Source organism: Triturus cristatus, chromosome 7 (genome assembly GCF_964204655.1).
Source record: "Triturus cristatus chromosome 7, aTriCri1.1, whole genome shotgun sequence".
Taxonomy (NCBI): domain Eukaryota; kingdom Metazoa; phylum Chordata; class Amphibia; order Caudata; family Salamandridae; genus Triturus; species Triturus cristatus.
The window spans coordinates 912,258,709-912,278,980 of NC_140590.1; the positions used below are offsets into that span (position 1 = coordinate 912,258,709).

At 49.7% G+C, this 20,272-nt stretch overlaps 1 long non-coding RNA gene across 1 annotated transcript in view; it reads right to left on the reverse strand.

Annotated features, from left to right (window-relative positions):
- Window positions 1-20,272, reverse strand: part of LOC146810829 (uncharacterized) — a 161,740-nt gene that overhangs the window by 128,113 nt on the left and 13,355 nt on the right. The window contains exon 2 of the long non-coding RNA XR_014965743.1: window positions 5,223-5,516. This is a non-coding gene — a long non-coding RNA (uncharacterized LOC146810829). The remainder of the gene's footprint in view (window positions 1-5,222; window positions 5,517-20,272) is intronic.

The following is a 20,272-nucleotide window of genomic DNA, read 5'->3' on the forward strand; positions in this document are numbered from 1 at the left end:
ACCCTTAATTACATCTGCCACGCACCTTTGAGAGACCCCTCAGGTTTTTCATCTCACTGAAAGCCCTGGCTAAATGTATTATTCTGTCTTGCTCCCTCGCTTCCATCTATTACAGAATGAGGCAGGTATGCCTTCATAGACACAATCCCAGCATAGTTTGACAAAATAAAGTCACCCCCTTATCTTGTACTTTTACCAATATACCAAGGCATAAGATGCCACCTTACCAGTTGCCCCAGAATGGACTGGGTGGGAAGAAGGGAAGTGGATGAAAGTGAGGAGACAGGGCTCGGAGTAATGATATTACCAGTGAATAGTTGAGGCATTACCACCTCGTGCTTCCCTCCATGACAACATGAGATATATGAAAGCAAGAATCCAGGAAACTTAAGGTCACATGTTGAAATTCTTTATTATATATACACAGCATGACTGGGTGAAAAACTTTGATTCAGTTTTTAAAATCGTTACAATTATTGGATGCCACACAACAAAAAATAAGACTCGCCTTATTGCTTGGTAGAGGCAAGAACATTGGGACCAAAAACATCTTTAAGTTCCAAATCCTGTATTATCCTGTAAATGTTAATAAAGGTACATGGCTCTTTCATTGTTTCCCTTGTTGAGTGCCAACCATTCTAAAGGAGTGTGATCCATATACAGGATGAATTCCCGTCCCTCCAAATAATATTTCAGTGAGTCAATGGCCCATTTGATGGCCAGGGCTTCTTTCTCGATGACCGCGTAGTTTTGCTCCCTGGGGTACCATTTCCGACTGATGTACAGTATGGGTTTTTCTTCCCCTTGGTGTGTTCTCTAGGACAGGACGGCCCCCAGTCCCTGATCTGAGGGGTCCGTTTGTAGGATGAAGGGCAAGGTGTAATCGGGGCTAGCCAACACTGTGTCAGAGGTCAGGGAGGATTTCAGGGTTTCAAAGGCCAAGACAACTGCGGGACTGGGGTCTTTCAACCTAGCTTCGGTCTTTACTGATTTGTGTAAGAGATCGGTGAGGGGGGCGGCTATCTGGGAAAACTGGGGTATAAACCTTCTATAATACCCAAGTAGTCCTAAAAAGGCCCAGAGATCTCGGGAGGTACGGGGATATGTGAAATGGCAGTCAGTTTATTGTTTTGGGGGCGAATGACTCCTTCTCCTAACAAGTATCCCAGGTATCTTACGGTTTGTGCCACTAGGTGGCTTTTGGCCGGGTTGATTTTAAGACCATGACCGCCTAAAGCCTGGATCACTTTATAGAGGTGGGTTAGATGTTGCTCCCAGGTCTCACTGTAGATGACGATATCATCTATGTAAGCCCCGGCGTACCTTTCATGCGGTTGTAGGATCCGATTCATAGCCCTCTGAAAGGTACCCGAAAGGGAGTACTACAAATTGGAACAACCCATCAGGAGTGGAAAAGGCCGTCTTCTCTCTGTCTTGGAGTCTAAGAGAGATTTGCCAGTACCCCTTACATAAATCAAGGGTACTAATATATTTGGCCTTACCGATCCGCTCTATCATCTCTTCTACCCTGGGCAGGGGATAGGTGTCGAACTCTGAGATTTTATTGACCTCCCTGAAATCGATACAGAACGTACCGAGCCATCTGGTTGTGGCACGAGAACAACAGGTGAGTTCCATTCACTTATGGAGGGTTCTATTATACCCATTTGTAGCATCGGTTGTACCTCGTCTCGGATTATGTTTCTGCGGGCCTCAGGTATACGGTAAGTGCGAAGTCGTACCGTTTTTCCTGCAGCTGTTTTTATCGAGTGTTCTACCAATGTAGTTCTCCCTGGTGTCAAGGAGAAGATATTCTGCAGGGGGAGTAGGGTGGTCAATAACTCGTTCTTTAAACCAGGGGGCAACTCAGTGTCAATACATCGATCATATAAGGGGGTGGCCTTCCTCGCGTTTCCTACCAAGGATGGGAGGGGCCCTTCCCATCGTTTCAGGAGATTCACATGGTATATTTGGGTTGGGTCCCGGCTTTTATCGAGCTCTAGTTTATATGTAACGGGTGTTACCCTTTCTAACACAATGTAGGGGCCTTGCCATTGCCCTAACAATTTGTGGTCGGAGGAGGCCATCATAAGCAATACCGCATCTCCTACTGAAAAGGTTCTACTCTTTGTTTTTTTGTCGTATTGCGCTTTTTGGGCTGCCTGCGCTTTCTCCATATTGTTCCTCACTATCGTTCGTATTTGTCTCAGATGGGTTCGAAGCTGCTCTACGTATTCTACTAGCGGTTTGGAGTGGTCTGGTTCTGCCTCCCAGGTCTCACGCACCATGTCCAGTAAGGATCGGAGTTGGTGTCCATACAGGAGTTCAAATGGGGAATATCCGGTGCTTTTCTGGGTTTTACACCGGATCGCATATAGCGCTAACGGTAACATATCCTCCCACCGTTTTGATTCCAGAGCAAGGAGTTTTTTTAATGTTGTCTTGAGGGTGGCATTGTACCGTTCGACCAGACCGTCGGTCTGGGTATGATATGCTGCTGTTTGTATCTGTTTTATCCCCAACTGAGCACACACTTGCTTCATTAATTTGGATACAAATGGGATTCCCTGGTCTGTCAAAATTTCCTTCGGGAATCCAACCCGAGAAAATACCGCTATCATGGCTTTGGCTATGCTGGTGGCATCGGGATGTTTTAAGGCAATGGCTTCTGGAAATCTTGTGGCATAGTCTACCAGGACCAGCACATAGCGACAACCACTACGGGAGGGTAGTAATGGTCCTATAAGGTCCATTCCAATCCTACAAAACGGTTCCTCTATTATGGGGAGAGGTTGTAACAGGGCTTTTGGTGGCCTATACGTACTGTTTTTTTGACATATAGGGCACTCACAGCAATATGTCTTTACTTGTTTGTATATGCCCGGCCAATAAAATTGTTCCAGTATTAACTGTTCAGTTTTCTCCTCCCCAAAATGACCTCCCAGTAAATGACTATGTGCCAAGTAGAGGACTTTCTCCCTGAATGGGGTGGGGACCAACAACTGGAGGTTACCAGTGGGTTTGGCCTTTCTGTATAAAAGGCCATTCTTGATAAATAAATGAGGACCTACGTGTAGAGGATCTTCCTGGTCTATGGCACGGTTCCAGGCTTCCTGTAGAACCGGGTCCTCTCTCTGGGCTGCACGGAAGTTTCTGTCCTTTTCCCACGGATTCTCTTCTATCCGTACTGGAAAAGCGGAAAAAGGATGTCCCTTCTCTTTCCGTCTTTGGTTCTTTGTTTTTCTAGATTTAGAGGGGGGCCATTCGGGACTCTCGTCCTGTGAGTAGGGAGCAACAGTCCACCAGTCCTTCTCGTCTGGGGATCATTTCATGAGTAAGTCAGACAATTGTGTGTAGTCGTTTACGAGTATGATTTGCTCCGGCAGATGTGGAATGAGACCGACTTTTAAATCGGAGCCAGGATCCGTAGCATGTTGTGTACGAACATGAGTGGTGGGGTAAGCCTTGGTATCCCCGTGTATGCACTGTATATGTACAGTTCCGTCGAGAACCCCAAGTTTACGACCTAGATCCTGAGGTCGGATGACGCTTTGTCGGCAGCCTGTATCGGCTAACGCTGTCATAGGCTGTCCGTTCACATAAACGCCACAGCGGTACGGGGGTGGTTGCTGGTTCTGGGAAAGACAGCAGTAGTTCCAAGCAACGCCGATCTCCATGGGTTCCTCCTTCTGAGGACAAAACCGGGCTATGTGTCCTAATCTACCACAGTTAAAACATTGGGGTCCAGGTGCAGGAGGTCTAAACGGAGGAGGGCCCGGGGTCCTGAAGGGGGGGGGGGACCTGGGATGATAGTAACAGGGTCCGGCTTTCGTACCAGCGGAATTCGAGGGGGGCGAGGAGTCCCGCTTATCCCTGCTCTCCATAGGTGCTCATCTTGTCCCTTCTGTGCCTCTTGAGCTCTGCTGTAGGCGCTGGCTATCTCTACGGCGGACTCTATGGTCAGGTGAGCATGTTGTCTGACCCATTTTTGAATGGGAGGATGAAGGGAAGATAAGTATTGTTCTAAATATACTTTGGCCATGATGTCTTCCTTGGTGGCGGTGGTGGGTTTTAACCATCGGTCGGCCATATCTTTCACCCTAAAGTATAGGGTTCTGGGCGTTTCTTGAGGTCCCTCTTTGATCTGTCTGAGTCTCATTCGTTATGTTTCGTCATCGATGCCTAGGCGTTCCATGATACACTGTTTAATTTCCGGGTAGGGGGTTACTCCCAGGATATTTGCGGCTTGGTATGATGCTTGCAACTCCCCGGATAGTAAGGGACCTAGATATTGTCCCCACTTGTCGGCTGGCCAAGCTGCAGCTAACGCCATTCTCTCAAAGTTATTAAAGAAATATTCAGGGTCCTCTCCACTGACATACTTCTGGAGGATTACTGAGGGGAGCGTACTTGGGCCTCTCTGTTGGCCAAGGGCGTCAGCGATTTTCCCCATTGTAGAATCATGGGACTGGCCTTGATCGGTAATAACTTGTTGCAGTTTCCCCCGGTCTTCTTCCACCACCGTGAGGAATCTCTCCATTGCTTTTCCCAAACTCTCTTGGTTTTCCGCCATCTTGTTGAGTACAGCCTCCATGTCTCTGGTTAATCCCACTTCTGACACCACCTGTGGGAGCGCAGGCCGGATAATCAGACGAGGAGGCCGTGTGTAGTGTGATGCTCGACGTGTTTTATTTGAGATGATAGGGTTTGGACCGGTTAAAGTCTTTGTAGGGCTGTCGGCTTTCTACCCGGGCTCCTCTGCTTTCCGTAGTTCGTCTTTTTCTTCGGAATTCTCTTCTGGCTGTTTTTCTCCTGGGCTGAAGGGTTTCCCACGGAGGCTCATAAGAGGGGAAAATAAGGAGCCGTCATTCACCTTCGTACTAATAAGCCCTAGGGCTTATATGACCGTCACCGCACCACCGTGGTTGAATGTGTGAAACCCTAGTTCTAGGGAGGTGTCAATAGTGGGGTACCGGGTAATGGAGAGGGGGTCAGGGTAGGGTGTTTTTGTTTCCCGAGGTCGACTGTAAGTTCCAGTCAGTCTTAAGCCCCCGCTGTTCCTCCTCTCCGTCCAAAAGGGTCCCAGCTGAAACAAAAGGCGGGCGGAAAGGGGCACATGCAGAAAGAAAATCCCCGTGGCTGACTTCAAGCCCCTCTCTTCACTCCCGGTCAGTCACCTCCCGCCTCCCAATACCCTCTTTCCCCTGTTTGCGATTACTCACCGGCTCCGCCGCAACTCAGCTGAGTTGCGGCCGCTCTCCAGCCTCCTCCGGTGGGGACCACCAATCTTCGTACCACTTCTCGTCCTCTTCTCTGTATTCCTCGCCTTCTGTCTTCGTATCGTCTTCTACGCCGCCGTCTTCTTTTGCTGCTTCTTCTCCGCTTCCCGACTCTTCCCGCACTCCGTCTGCTTCACCCCCCTCTCTGTGGGTTCCGGCCCTTTTTACTTCCGGGACTGCATCGCTTCCGGGGTTAATCCCTCATTCATCCGCGACCTCGGCGCCGACGTCCCGTTCCTGTGGAGGCAGAGGACAAGGGGGGAATGTTATCTTTTCCGCGGATGTCGCAATGGACCTCCGAGGTTGGGCGGAGGCTCCCATAGGTGCCGTAGTCCCGTGTATATGGCGGACCACTCCAGGTAAGCGATAACTTGGGATCGGTCCCCTCTCACAATGGCGTATATATATATTTCTGAAATTGATGCCCTCTGGACTTCTTTCATATACGGACACATCCCCCTTTTGGATCACCCTAATAGCCTCCTCGTAACTCGTTGCCCTGTATGCTAATGATAGTAGATATCTAATCCTTCTACTAAGTGAGTCAGTTAATGGCTTCTCACCCCTCGTAGCTGGGCCAAAGTTAACAAAGGGTTTGTTGCAATGAAGGATACCTTATCACAGGGGTACTCATAGTACGGCCCACGGGCCGCCTGCGGCCCGGCAAGCCTTTCTTGGCGGCCCGCGGACCTTGCAGACATCGTACCGGTGTTTTTTTGTTTTTTTTTTAACAGTGTCAGCAAACACAGATTCTGCTCTGTGGGGGCCCGGGAATTCAAGCGATAGTCCGAGTGGAGCTGCTGGGGCGCTAAGAGGTGAAATACAACAAAGCCTCGTTATCATGCAAATGGTCTCTTAAAGACCTGTGAAGTACTCAGTGGGGCTGTGTGTGTGCCCTGGAAGGGAAGCTGCCTCAGCTGCCACACAAGCGAAGGGGGAGGGCGCGGCGGCGGGGGAGGGAGGTGATAAAGAATAAATCTCACACAACAGAGAAAAACTTCATGGCAAAGATAGTAGTACTATACGTTAGAAACGGGAAAATCAAAAGAATTATTAATACTGCCCTCACACACTTGGTAGTGTCATGCTTCATCATTGGGCCGCATCATACACCCAGGTGCAGACCAACACACTGGATGGAGCGCAATTTTTTTAGAAGATGAAGGACAGTGGTGAGGGTAGAGTGTAATAGAAAAAGACAAAAACACAAAAGTGTTACTCAAAGCATAAAGGAAAATAAATTTTTCTCCTGGAGAAACGGGACCAAGAGATGTGAATATGGGGTATTCAGGGACGGTAACGACCCTTATATCCCCACCAGGTCGCTCTGGCATTCGTCAGGGTGTTGGTCCCTATTTTTTGGTCTGTCCCCCTATATATATAATAGGGACCAACACCCTGACGAATGCCAGAGCGACCTGGTGTGGCGCATAAAAAACTGGCAGAAACATGTTGGTAACTGCAGTGGGGATATAAGGGTCGTTACCTTCCCTGAATACCCCATATTCATAATTTTAATCCTGCCAGAGGTTGACACTAAATAACGTTTTACTGGTTAACACCTAGGCAGTTTTACAAATATATCTGCACCTCTCTTGGTCCCGTTTCTCCAGGAGTCTTTTTCTATTACACTCTACCCTCACCACTGTCCTTCATCTTCTAAAAAAATTGCGCTCCATCGAGTGTGTTGGTCTGCACCTGGGTGTATGATGCGGCCCAATGATGAAGCATGACACTACCAAGTGTGTGAGGGCAGTATTAATAATTCTTTTGATTTTCCCGTTTCTAACGTATAGTACTACTATCTTTGCCATGAGGTTTTTCTCTATTGTGTGAGATTTATATATTGTTAAGGGAGTCAGAGTAGACTCAAACCCTTGTCTCTTCTTTCTTGTGATATTTAGGTGATAAAGAATGACAAGAGAACAACAGGGTGTGAGAGTCGGTTAAGGGGACAGAGTGTCAGAGGGCAGTAGGGAGAGACAGAAACAGACAGAGAGAGATAGAGACTAATAGAGACAGACAGAGACAGATAGGCAGAGACCGGGACAGACAGATAGAGGCAGAGACAGACAAAGAGGCAAAGAGACAGACGAAGAGGGAGACGGAGAGGGAGGGCGACAGAGAGAGAGGGAGACGGACAGAGAGAGGGAGACGGGGAGATGGAGGGAGACGGGGAGATGGAGGGAGACGGGGAGATGGAGGGAGACGGGGAGAAGGAGGGAGACTGGGAGAAGGAGGGAGACGGGAAGAAGGAGGGAGACGGGAAGAAGGAGGGAGACGGGGAGAGGGAGGGAGACGGGGAGAGGGAGGGAGACGGGGAGATGAAGGGAGACGGAAAGGGGGGAGAGGGAAGGAGACGGAGAGGGAGACGGAGAGGGAGGGAGACGGGGAGAGGGAGGGAGACGGGGAGAGGGAGGGAGACGGGGAGAGGGAGGGAGACGGGAGAGGGAGGGAGACGGGGAGAGGGAGGGAGACGGGGAGAGGGAGGGAGACGGGGGAAGAGGGGGAGACGGAGAGGGAGGGAGACGGAGAGAGAGAGGGAGAGAGACAGAGAGGGGGAGACAGAGGGGGGAGACAGAGGGAGACGGAGAGGGAGGGAGAGAGGGGGAGAGGGGGAGAGGGAGGGAGAGAGAGGGAGGGAGAGACAGAGGGGGAAGGGAGACAGAGGGGGGAGGGAGACAGAGGGGGAGACAGAGAGGGGGAGACAGGGAGACGGAGAGGGAGGTAGAGGGAGGGAGAGAGGGGGCGAGAGGGAGGGAGGGAGACAGGGAGGGAGACGGAGAGGGAGGGAGACGGAGAGGGAGAGAGAGAGAGAGGGGGAGAGAGGAAGAGAGAGGGAGGGAGAGAGAGGGAGGGAGACAGAGAGGGGGAGACAGAGAGGGGGGAGACAGAGGGAGAGGGAGGGAGACAGAGGGGGGAGGGAGACAGAGGGGGAGGGAAACAGAGGGGGGAGGGAGACAGAGGGGGGAGGGAGACAGAGGGGGGAGGGAGACGGAGAGGGAGGGAGACGGAGAGGGAGGGAGAGAGATGGAGAGGGAGGGAGAGAGACAGAGAGGGAGGGAGAGAGACAGAGAGTGAGGGAGAGAGACCGAGAGGGAGGAAGAGAGACAGAGGAGGGAGGGAGACAGAGGAGGGAGTGAGACGGAGGACGGAGTGTGATGGAGAGAGACGGAGAGGGAAGGAGAGGGAGAGAGGGAGAGGGAGAGAGGGGAGACGGAGACAGAGAGGGGAGACGGAGAGGAGGAGACGGATAGAAGGAGGGACGGAGAAGGAGGAGGGAGGGAGATGGAGGGAGAGGGAGGGAGACGGAGGGAGAGGGAGGGAGATGGAGGACGGAGGGAGAGAGATAGAGAGAGAGAGAGATATGTGTATGCCGGGTCCGGTGGCTCAGTGGATGAAGGCGTCCGCTGCAGGGACCTGTGTTCCACCTCATGGTGACAGTTGTTTGTTGTTGCTCTAGCCCCGCCCCCTCCCCCAATGACTCCGCCCCCAAGGTGCAGCCCTCTGCCACAAACCACACTGTAAATTTGGCCCCCAAGAGAAAGTTTGTGAGTACCCCTGCCTTATCAAGATGTATAAGAAGAGCCCTCCTCACATCCAATTTATGAAGCCTGGGCTCTTCCTCTGACTCAAGAAAAACAAGCATTTGCAATACAATAGGTCTCGCATTTCCGAGATTTTAAGCTATTAGCATTGTAAATGACAATGCCTTTTATGTATGTTTTAAAAACCAAAACATAACTAAAAGGCCTTGTCATTTACAATGCCAATAGCTTAAACTCTCGTAAATGCGAGACCTATTGCATTGCAAATGCTTGTTCTTGGAAGACATTGGGGAACGCGGGGTGGGTGGAATTTTGTGGATCCACGCAGATTCCAGAACTTTCCACCACAGAAATGTGAAGAAAATGTTGTTGTTTTTTTTTTTTACAAATCTTTAGGTTTGCAAGGGATTCTGCGTAACTGAACCTGGTGAGAGCCAGTCAAGTCACCCCATCCTGGATTACCCTGGGTGTCTAGTTTTCAAAAATGTATAGGTTTGCTAGGTTTCCCTAGGTGCCGGCAGAGCTAGGGTTCAAAATCTACAGCTAGGCAAAAAAAAGGGTCAGTTTTCACTGTAAAAATAAAGTGTGTCCACGTTGCGTTTTGAGACGTTTCCTGTCGCGGGCACTAGGCCTACCCACACAAGTGAGGTACCATTTTTATCAGGAGATTTAGGGTAACACAGAATTGTAGAGCAACTGTTATTGCCTATTGACTTTCGATGCATTTCTGCCTTCCAAATGAAAGACAATGTGTAAAAAAAAAGTCATTTTGAAAAATGAACTATAATTCTCATGCTAGTATGGGTACTCACAATTTCGAAAATGTGGAAATATCTACTGTTTCTAAACTCTATATTTTGTTCCAATTTCAGAAATACATAGGTGTCTTTCATACCGATTTTTCCATGTATATATTTTCCCAAGTTAATTGCTATATACCCTGTACATAATAAAAAAACCATTGCAAGACGCTGCTCAATTATTGGTTCTGGATTTGTCGGGTTCGTAGTGAACCTACAAGTCCTATATATCCCCACAACCAGAAAGGTCCAGTGTGAGAAAGTGGCTCTGTATATACTGTTCCCTAATAGGTACGGGGTGTACAGAGTCCACAGTCCCCCAGAGGCTGATAGAGGTCAAAGTTAGGTATGACCTTACTCTCAAAAGTGGTAGCTTGGTCGAGCAGTAAGGCAGTACCAGAGGACAGTGTAAAGCATTTATTGTACACACTCAGTCAGCAAATGGTTTCACACACTCAATAACTGAACTCTAGGCCAATGGTTTATATATATAAAATATATGCTTGTTTTATTTTTAGAACCACACGGGGTAAAAATATACTTTCTCAGAATGCGAGGTTGAATATAAATACTTTTGTCTTAAGCAATAAATTTGTGTAAACAGTCACAGTTGGTTGCAATAAACAATCCTATTTCCTAAACATAACAATGCATTGAGCTCAATGGTAAATTCAGGTTATTTGTAATAAATTACTTTTCAGATTACTTTTGGAATTCCAGGTCTGGCTCCTAGAACCAGCCTTGGGTCAGTATTCAGAATCAAGTGATGAAAGTCGACTTAATAACTGTAATGATTTTTAAATAATATTTAGCTATTTCAAAAGTTAGCACTTAGAAAATATTTCAAAGAAAACATTCAATGGATCTCTATGGCAAGAAATTCAAATTGCAGGTAGAGTACTTTATCGTTACTTTAGTAATCCAGGACTGGGTGCCTAGACCCAGGACTGGGGTCCTTATCAAAAACAGGTTAAGTAATTTTGTTTGCAGAAATGGTACGATTTTAAAAGAATATTTCAAATTTGCAAAAATAGACACTTAGAAGAAATTTCACAGAAAAGCAGACAATGGTTTCCTATGGGAGAAAAATGAGTTAGAGGTAAGTATAGTTGTGAACACTTTTCAGGGTCAGGGCTGGGCACCAAGATCCAGCACTGGGAGCTCACCTAGGAGCAGGTGAGTAAATTCGTTTTTGTCACTTGGCTGATTTTTGGTGAATTTTTGCAGTTTTGAAAAGTCCACACTTAGAAGATTTTTGAAGAAAAAGCCAGTCAATGTTACCCTATGAGGAAAATGAAGTTAGCGGTTTAAGGGTAAGTACTCGACTGGCAGAGTTGAAATTCCGGGCATGGACTCAGGGGTCCCCCAGTGTCAGGTAGGTACAGTTGGTTCACCCTCAGCGGTTTCAGGACGGCCGGGTGCAGAGAGAGTTAGGCCCAATGTTATCCTATGAGGGATAGGGGGGCCTTGGTTGGTGGCTGCTGTCTGGCAAGCCACGCGGCTGTGGGAGCTGGGCTCCTGGTCACTTACTCAGGGCAAGTGGGGAAGTAGGTTAGTGTAGAGAGGGCACTGCCAGGGCCACTCGGGCGGCTGGGTGCAGGGTGCTTTTGAGCCTTCGGGCGCTCAATGGAAATCAATGGGAATGTTCCGGTTTGGAAAAAGGCTGCAGGCTCGGGGACGAGGATGTTTCAGGTGTCACCACCACTTCGAGAGGTAAGTTGGGTAGTTGTAGGTTAGGTGGGTACCCCGGGATTGGGCACAGGGGGCCGCAGGGCGCCGGGTGCAGGGGTGCCTTTTGACGTCGGGAATCTTACCCTCTGGTTGATCGCGGTTGGGGTGGCACTTGGTTCTGAGGCTGCAGGCTTCCTCCGGGATGTCGAGGGGGTTCCTTGGGTGCCGGACTCGGGGTCACAGTCGCCGTGGGGTCGTCCTCAGGGTCTTTGTCCACTCCGGCACTGGCCAGGCTTGGCTGGTGCAGAGTGTGTTGGGTCCGCGGTTCCGGGCTGCTGCCAGGAGTTAGGGATAGGTTTCTCGAGTAGAGCCTCTACTCATGGGAGTCCCAGGGGCTTAGAGCCAAAAGGTAGCCAGGTCCTCCGGGATTGGTGAGGTTGCTGGCCAAGGGAGATGCCGCGCTGGTGCAGGTTCGAGAGTCGACAGGCCGGTAGGGCTGGGGCCAAAGCAGTTGGTGTCTTCTTCTCTTTTTAGCAGCTGCAGGGCAGGTCCTTGGTCTTCTTGCTCTTCTTGTAGTTTTCTATCTGGAATCTCAGGAAGGAAGGTTCAGGGGGCCCCTAAATACTAGATTTAGGGGCGTTACAGGTAGGTGAAGGCCAGGGACCAATGGGTCCTTGTCCTGGGGTGGGTACACCCCCTATCCTGCCTCTCTCCTGTGGGAGGGGGGCAGTAGCCTAATCCTGATAGGGTAGGGCCTCCCATCTTCAAGATGGCGAGAGCCCGGAGATGTGCTTCACCTCGCCTCCCCCACCTGAGGGGTGGGGTGGGCAGGCTGGCACATCCCCTGTCCTTGTATGGGGTTTCCGGCCAAGCTTCCCGCCAGAGTGGGGGGTTGCAGTGGCCTGGGGAAACTCCAAATGGCGGCCTGCCTTTGAAGCTTCCCTTTGCTCATCTTGAGGGAGGAGATTTCTCACCTCACCCAGGATGTGCATTGTTGCAGGCCCGGGAGAGCAGGGGCTCTCCCACCCAGGGGTCCAGCAACGTGTCTGCTGTGTGGCAGCCTGGGCAGCCTCAGAGCAGACGTGGATTGTAAGTTAGCTGTAAGGGGGCATCTCTAAGAGGCCCTCTGGGGTGCTTAGTACATTAAATCCTACACTGGCATCAGTGTGGGTTCAATGTGCTGAGAAATTTGATACCAAACTTCCCAGGCTTCAGTGTTGCCAATATGGTGCTGTGGAGCTCGTGTTTGACAAGCTCTCAGCACCATGTACTCTTAAATGACAGCACTGCACTTACAGTGCCCAGGAATGGACCCGGGTACTGTAGGGGCACAGGGCTCCTGCTCCTGTGCCCACACCATAGGCGTAATGCACCCAGCTAGAGGGATGGCTGACATATGCCTTGGCAGTGTAGGTGATGGGCATGGTACACAGTGATGTGTGCCATGTCGACTCTTTGTTTTGTCCTGCACCCAGACACTCAGCCTGCAAGGGCAGTGTGTGTGTAAGGGTACAGGGCCTCTGAGGGTGGCACAATGAGTGCTGCAGCCCTTAGAGGCCTTCCCTGGCCACAGGGCCCTGGGTACCTAGGGTACCATTTACTAGGGGCTGACATGTGGCTAGGGTTTGCCAATTTGGAGTTTGTGTGGTTTAAGGAAGGAACATAGGCCCTGGGCACCTGATTGGCAGGAACCCAGGGTACACTCAATCGAAGTACATTCAGCAATTTAGCAAAAAGTGGGGGCATACCATGCAAGAAAGATGGCACTTTCTCACACAACCCCCCCCCAAACGAAAGGTGATGAGACTAACCTTGTCCTATGGAGTCTTCATTGTCTAAGTGGAAGAACCTAGAAAGTCCATCTGCATTGGCATGGGCAGTCCCTGGTCTGTGTTCCACTTCAAAGTCCATTCCCTGTAGGGAGATGGACCACCTCAGTAGTTTTGGATTTTCCCCTTTCATCTGCATTAGCCATCTGAGAGGTCTGTGGTCAGTTTGAACTAGGAAGTGAGTGCCAAACAAGTATGGCCTCAGCTTCTTCAGGGACCAAACCACAGCAAAGGCCTCCCTCTCAATGGCACTCCAACGCTGCTCTCTAGGGAGTAGTCTTCTGCTTATAAAAGCAACAGGTTGGTCTTGGCCTTCATCATTGGTCTGGGATAGGACCGCTCCTATCCCTAGCTCAGAGGCATCAGTCTGCACTATGAACTGCTTGGCATAATCTGGAGCTTTTAGAATTGGTGCTGAGCACATTGCTTCTTTTAGGGTGTCAAAAGCCTTTGACAACTAACTGTCCAGTTAACTTTCTTGGGCATTTTCTTGGAGGTGAGTTCTGTGAGGGGGGTCACAATGGACCCATACCCCTTCACAAACCTCCTGTAGTACCCAGTCAAGCCAAGGAATGCCCTGACTTGGGTCTGGGTTGTTGGAGCTATCCAGTCCATGATGGCCTGGATTTTGGGTTGTAAGGGCTGTACCTGGCCTCCACCTACAAGGTGGCCCAAGTACACCACAGTGCCCTGCCCTATCTGGCATTTGGACACCTTGATAGTGAGACCTGCACTCTGCAGAGCCTCTAAAACCTTCCCAAGGTGGATCAGGTGATCCTGCCAGGTGGAGCTAAAGACAGCAATATCATCAAGATAAGCTGCACTAAAGGACTCCAACCCAGCCAGGACATGGTTCACCAACCTCTGGAAGGTGGCAGGGGCATTCTTTAACCCAAAGGGCATCACAGTAAACTGGTAATGCCCATCAGGGGTGGAGAATGCTGTCTTTTCTTTTGCTCCTGGGGCCATGCCAATCTGCCAGTACCCTGCAGTTAAGTCAAAGGTACTGAGAAATTTGGCAGCCCCCAATTTGTCTATCAGTTCATCTGCTCTTGGGATAGGGTGAGCATCTGTCTTGGTGACAGAGTTGAGCCCTCTATAGTCCACACAGAACCTCATCTCTCTCTTTTCACCCTGTTGATGAGGTTTGGGGACCAGAACCACTGGGCTAGCCCAGGGGCTCTCTGAAGGCTCAATGACCCCTAACTCCAGCATCTTGCTGACCTCAGCTTTGATGCTTTCCTTGACTTGATCTGACTGTCGATAGATTTTGTTCTTGACAGGTGCACTGTCACCAGTGTCCACATCATGGGTACACCAGCTTGTCAGACCAGGGGCCAGGGAAAAGAGGCTAGCATATTGTTGCAAGACTTGCTTGCAGTCAGTCTGCTGTTGGGCAGAGAGGGTGTCTGAAAAAATCACACCATCTACTGACCCATCTTTTGGGCTGTAGGATAGGAGGTCAGGGAGTGGCTCACTCTCTGCTTCCTGTTCTTCATCAGTCACCATCAGCATGGTGATGTCAGCCCTATCATTGTAGAGTTTAAGGCGGTTCACATGGATGACCCTTTTGGGTGTCCTGCTAGTGCCCAGGTCAACTAGATAGGTGACCTCACTCTTTCTCTCTAGGATAGGGTAAGGGCCACTCCATTTGTCTTGGAGAGCCCTTGGTGCCACTGGCTCCAAAACCCACACCTGTTGCCCTGGTTGAAATTCAACCAGTGCAGCTTTTTGGTCATACCAGTGCTTCTGGAGCTCCTGGCTGGCCTCAAGGTTCTTGGATGCCTTTTCCATATACTCAGCCATTCTGGACCTTAGGCCAAGCACATAGTCCACTATGTCCTGTTTGGGTTCTTGAAGAGGCCTCTCCCAGCCCTCTTTTACAAGACACAGTGGTCCCCTTACAGGATGACCAAACAGAAGTTCAAAGGGTGAGAAACCTACTCCCTTCTGTGGCACTTCCCTGTAAGCGAAAAGCAAGCATGGTAACAGGACATCCCACCTCCTTTTGAGTTTCTCAGGGAGTCCCATGATCATACCTTTCAATGTCTTGTTGAACCTCTCAACAAGGCCATTGGTTTGTGGGTGGTAGGGTGTAGTAAACTTGTACTGCACTCCACACTCTTTCCACATGTGTGTTAGGTAAGCAGACATGAAGTTGGAACCTCTGTCTGAAACCACCTCCTTAGGAAAACCCACCCTGGTGAAGACACCCAGGAGGGCCTTGGCTACTGCAGGAGCTGTAGTAGTCCTAAGTGGAATTGCTTCAGGGTACCTAGTAGCATGATCCACTACTACTAGAATGAATTTGTTCCCTGAGGCTGTGGGAGGTTCAAGTGGACCCACAATGTCCACACCTACCCTTTCAAAGGGGACCCCCACCACTGGTAGTGGAATGAGGGGGGCCTTTGGGTGGCCACCTGTCTTGCCACTGGCCTGACAGGTAACACAGGAGCTGACAAACTCCTTCACCTTTTGGTGCATCTGGGGCCAGTAAAAGTGACTCACTAACCTTTCCCAAGTTTTGGATTGCCCCAGATGTCCAGCTAGGGGGATGTCATGAGCCAAAGTTAGGAGGAACTCCCTGTACTTCTGTGGCACTACCACCCTCCTGGTGGCTCCAGGAGTGGGGTCTCTTGCCTCAGCATACAGTAATCCCTCTTCCCAATAAGCTCTGTGGGTACCACTGACATCTCCCCTGGCTTCTGAAGCAGCTTGTTGTCTCAGGCTTTCAAGAGTGGGACAGTCTCGCTGACCCTGGCACAGCTCTTCCCTAGAGGGTCCCCCTGGGCCCAAGAGTTCAACCTGGTAAGGGTCAAGCTCCATGGACTCAGTTCCCTCAGGGGTATCTACATCCTCTCCAGGGGGAGAGGGGTTCTGAGTGTTTGGCTGTACAGAAGCTAGTCCCCCAGTCTTCTTGCCCTTCCTCTTGGTTGGTTGGGCCATTATTCCAGGCTCCAAACCTACTTTTTCACCCTTCCTCTTGCTCTGTGCTCTGGTTTGCACACACACCAATTCAGGGATGCCCAGCATGGCTGCATGGGCCTTTAACTCAACCTCAGCCCAGGCTGAGGTTTCCAGATCATTTCCAAGCAGGCATGCAGCTGGCAACTTTGGAGAGACCACTACCTGTTTCAGGCCAGTAACCCCCCCCAGCCTAATGTTACCATGGCCATGGGATGACTAGTGGTGACACTGTCAGCGTTGGTGACTGGGTAAGACTTCCCAATCAAGTATTGCTCAGGGGAAACCAGTGTGTCTTTCACCATAGTGACACTGGCACCTGTATCTCTCAGAGCTTCTACCCTAGTTCCATTTACCCAGGGGTACTGTAAGTATTTCTTTAAGTTGGGGGGCCACACAGCCACAGTGGCAAACTCCACTTCTCCCAAGGAGACTAAACTTGCTTCAGTGTGTTCCCAGATTTGCTCAGGGTACACCTCTGATCCCATTTGTATACTCGCTGCCCCAGGAGTGGCTGTACTGGGTGCCTTAGGGGCTTTGTTTTGGGGGCAAGATACAGTTAGGTGTCCCTGCTTCTTACAGGTATTACACCAGGCCTTTAAGGGATCAAAGTTCTTCCCCCTATATGGTTGGGGCACATAGGGAGTAGTTTGGGTCCCACCCACCTGAACAGGTTTTTGGGGCCCTTTGGAAGACTCAGACTTTTTATCTTGGGGATTCTCACCACCTTTCCCCTGGGGAGGTTTTGTGACCACCTTCTTTTGGTCACCCCCAGTGGTTGTCTTGGTCACCCTAGTCTTGACCCAGTGGTCCGCCTTCTTTCCCAATTCTTGGGGAGAAATTAGACCTAGGTCTACCAAATGCTGATGCAACTTTTCATTTGTGCAGTTACTCAAAATATGTTCCTTCATGAATAAATTGTACAATCCAGTAAAATCCTGCACACCATGTCCAGCTAACCAACCATCCAGTGTCTTCACTGAGAAATCTACAAAATCAATCCAGGACTGGGTCTGGGTTTTGTGAGCCCCCCTGAATCTAATTCTATACTCCTCAGTGGTGAATCCAAATCCCTCAATCAGAGCTTTCTTCATGAGGTCATAGGATCCTGCTTCTGGCCCAGAGAGAGTCAGAAGCCTGTCCCTGCAGTTACCAGAGAACAGTTTCCACAGGAGTGCCCCCCAGAGAGGTTTCTTTACTTTCCTGATATCACAAGCCCTCTCAAAGGCTGTGAACCATTTGGTGATATCATCACCTTCCTCAAATTTAGGGACAATCCCTTTGGGGATTTTAGGGTCAGAAGTTTCCTCCCTATCCTTGTTTTTATTATTGCTGCCACCATTGATGGGTGCTAAACCCATCTCTCACCTTTCCTTTTCTAGGGCCAGGAGTCTGGACTCTAGATCTATTCTTTTGGCCAGCCTCACAAGGCTGTCCTCTTCACTGGGGGGTCCCCCAGTGTTGTCTCTGGGACCAGAGCCACCTGTGTGGTCTCTAGGTGCCCAGATGCTATGTCTTGAGTTGGAGGGTATGGGTGCCATCTCCTCCCTAGGGAATAGTATGGGGAGGTTGCTGTCCACCTCCCCTGTTTCCCTTTCCTCATCTGACTGGCCATCACCATGTTCAGATGGGTGGTCTTTAGCATACTCAGCCAGGAGCTCCTGGAGCCCTTGTTTGGTTGGATGCTGACCCATTTGTAAATTTTTGAGTTTACATAAGGACCTCAGTTCCTTGAAAGACAAGTGTAAGTAAGGTGTGAGGTCGAGCTCCTCCACCAGGCCCATGTTATTATTATCACTAATAGCTGGGTTTATTTGAGACATTCTAACCTGACAGTTCTAACCCTCTACCCTGACTATAGTGACTTTTATTTCTCTAAAATTCTAATGGGACTTAAGCAAGGCCCTAGCAAGACTTTTAGTAATTTTGGAAAAACCAATCAGAATTCTAAAGGCAATTTTTAAGAGTTCTGTCGTGTGATCAGATGGTAACCAAGTAGTCCAACAAATGCAAGTTTGTATCCCACCGCTGATCCACCAATGTGAGAAAGTGGCTCTGTATATACTGTTCCCTAATAGGTACGGGGTGTACAGAGTCCACAGTCCCCCAGAGGCTGATAGAGGTCAAAGTTAGGTATGACCTTACTCTCAAAAGTGGTAGCTTGGTCGAGCAGTAAGGCAGTACCAGAGGACAGTGTAAAGCATTTATTGTACACACTCAGTCAGCAAATGGTTTCACACACTCAATAACTGAACTCTAGGCCAATGGTTTATATATATAAAATATATGCTTGTTTTATTTTTAGAACCACACGGGGTAAAAATATACTTTCTCAGAATGCGAGGTTGAATATAAATACTTTTGTCTTAAGCAATAAATTTGTGTAAACAGTCACAGTTGGTTGCAATAAACAATCCTATTTCCTAAACATAACAATGCATTGAGCTCAATGGTAAATTCAGGTTATTTGTAATAAATTACTTTTCAGATTACTTTTGGAATTCCAGGTCTGGCTCCTAGAACCAGCCTTGGGTCAGTATTCAGAATCAAGTGATGAAAGTCGACTTGATAACTGTAATGATTTTTAAATAATATTTAGCTGTTTCAAAAGTTAGCACTTAGAAAATATTTCAAAGAAAACATTCAATGGATCTCTATGGCAAGAAATTCAAATTGCAGGTAGAGTACTTTATCGTTACTTTAGTAATCCAGGACCGGGTGCCTAGACCCAGGACTGGGGTCCTTATCAAAAACAGGTAAGTAATTTCGTTTGCAGAAATGGTACGATTTTAAAAGAATATTTCAAATTTGCAAAAATAGACACTTAGAAGAAATTTCACAGAAAAGCAGACAATGGTTTCCTATGGGAGAAAAATGAGTTAGAGGTAAGTATAGTTGTGAACACTTTTCAGGGTCAGGGCTGGGCACCAAGATCCAGCACTGGGAGCTCACCTAGGAGCAGGTGAGTAAATTCGTTTTTGTCACTTGGCTGATTTTTGGTGAATTTTTGCAGTTTTGAAAAGTCCACACTTAGAAGATTTTTGAAGAAAAAGCCAGTCAATGTTACCCTATGAGGAAAATGAAGTTAGCGGTTTAAGGGTAAGTACTCGACTGGCAGAGTTGAAATTCCGGGCATGGACTCAGGGGTCCCCCAGTGTCAGGTAGGTACAGTTGGTTCACCCTCAGCGGTTTCAGGACGGCCGGGTGCAGAGAGAGTTAGGCCCAATGTTATCCTATGAGGGATAGGGGGGCCTTGGTTGGTGGCTGCTGTCTGGCAAGCCACGCGGCTGTGGGAGCTGGGCTCCTGGTCACTTACTCAGGGCAAGTGGGGAAGTAGGTTAGTGTAGAGAGGGCACTGCCAGGGCCACTCGGGCGGCTGGGTGCAGGGTGCTTTTGAGCCTTCGGGCGTTCAATGGAAATCAATGGGAATGTTCCGGTTTGGAAAAAGGCTGCAGGCTCGGGGACGAGGATGTTTCAGGTGCCACCACCACTTCGAGAGGTAAGTTGGGTAGTTGTAGGTTAGGTGGGTACCCCGGGATTGGGCACAGGGGGCCGCAGGGCGCCGGGTGCAGGGGTGCCTTTTGACGTCGGGAATCTTACCCTCTGGTTGATCGCGGTTGGGGTGGCACTTGGTTCTGAGGCTGCAGGCTTCCTCCGGGATGTCTAGGGGGGTCCTTGGGTGCCGGACTCGGGGTCACAGTCGCCGTGGGGTCGTCCTCAGGGTCTTTGTCCACTCCGGCACTGGCCAGGCTTGGCTGGTGCAGAGTGTGTTGGGTCCGCGGTTCCGGGCTGCTGCCAGGAGTTAGGGATAGGTTTCTCGAGTAGAGCCTCTACTCATGGGAGTCCCAGGGGCTTAGAGCCAAAAGGTAGCCAGGTCCTCCGGGATTGGTGAGGTTGCTGGCCACGGGAGATGCCGCGCTGGTGCAGGTTCGAGAGTCGACAGGCCGGTAGGGCTGGGGCCAAAGCAGTTGGTGTCTTCTTCTCTTTTTAGCAGCTGCAGGGCAGGTCCTTGGTCTTCTTGCTCTTCTTGTAGTTTTCTATCTGGAATCTCAGGAAGGAAGGTTCAGGGGGCCCCTAAATACTAGATTTAGGGGCGTTACAGGTAGGTGAAGGCCAGGGACCAATGGGTCCTTGTCCTGGGGTGGGTACACCCCCTATCCTGCCTCTCTCCTGTGGGAGGG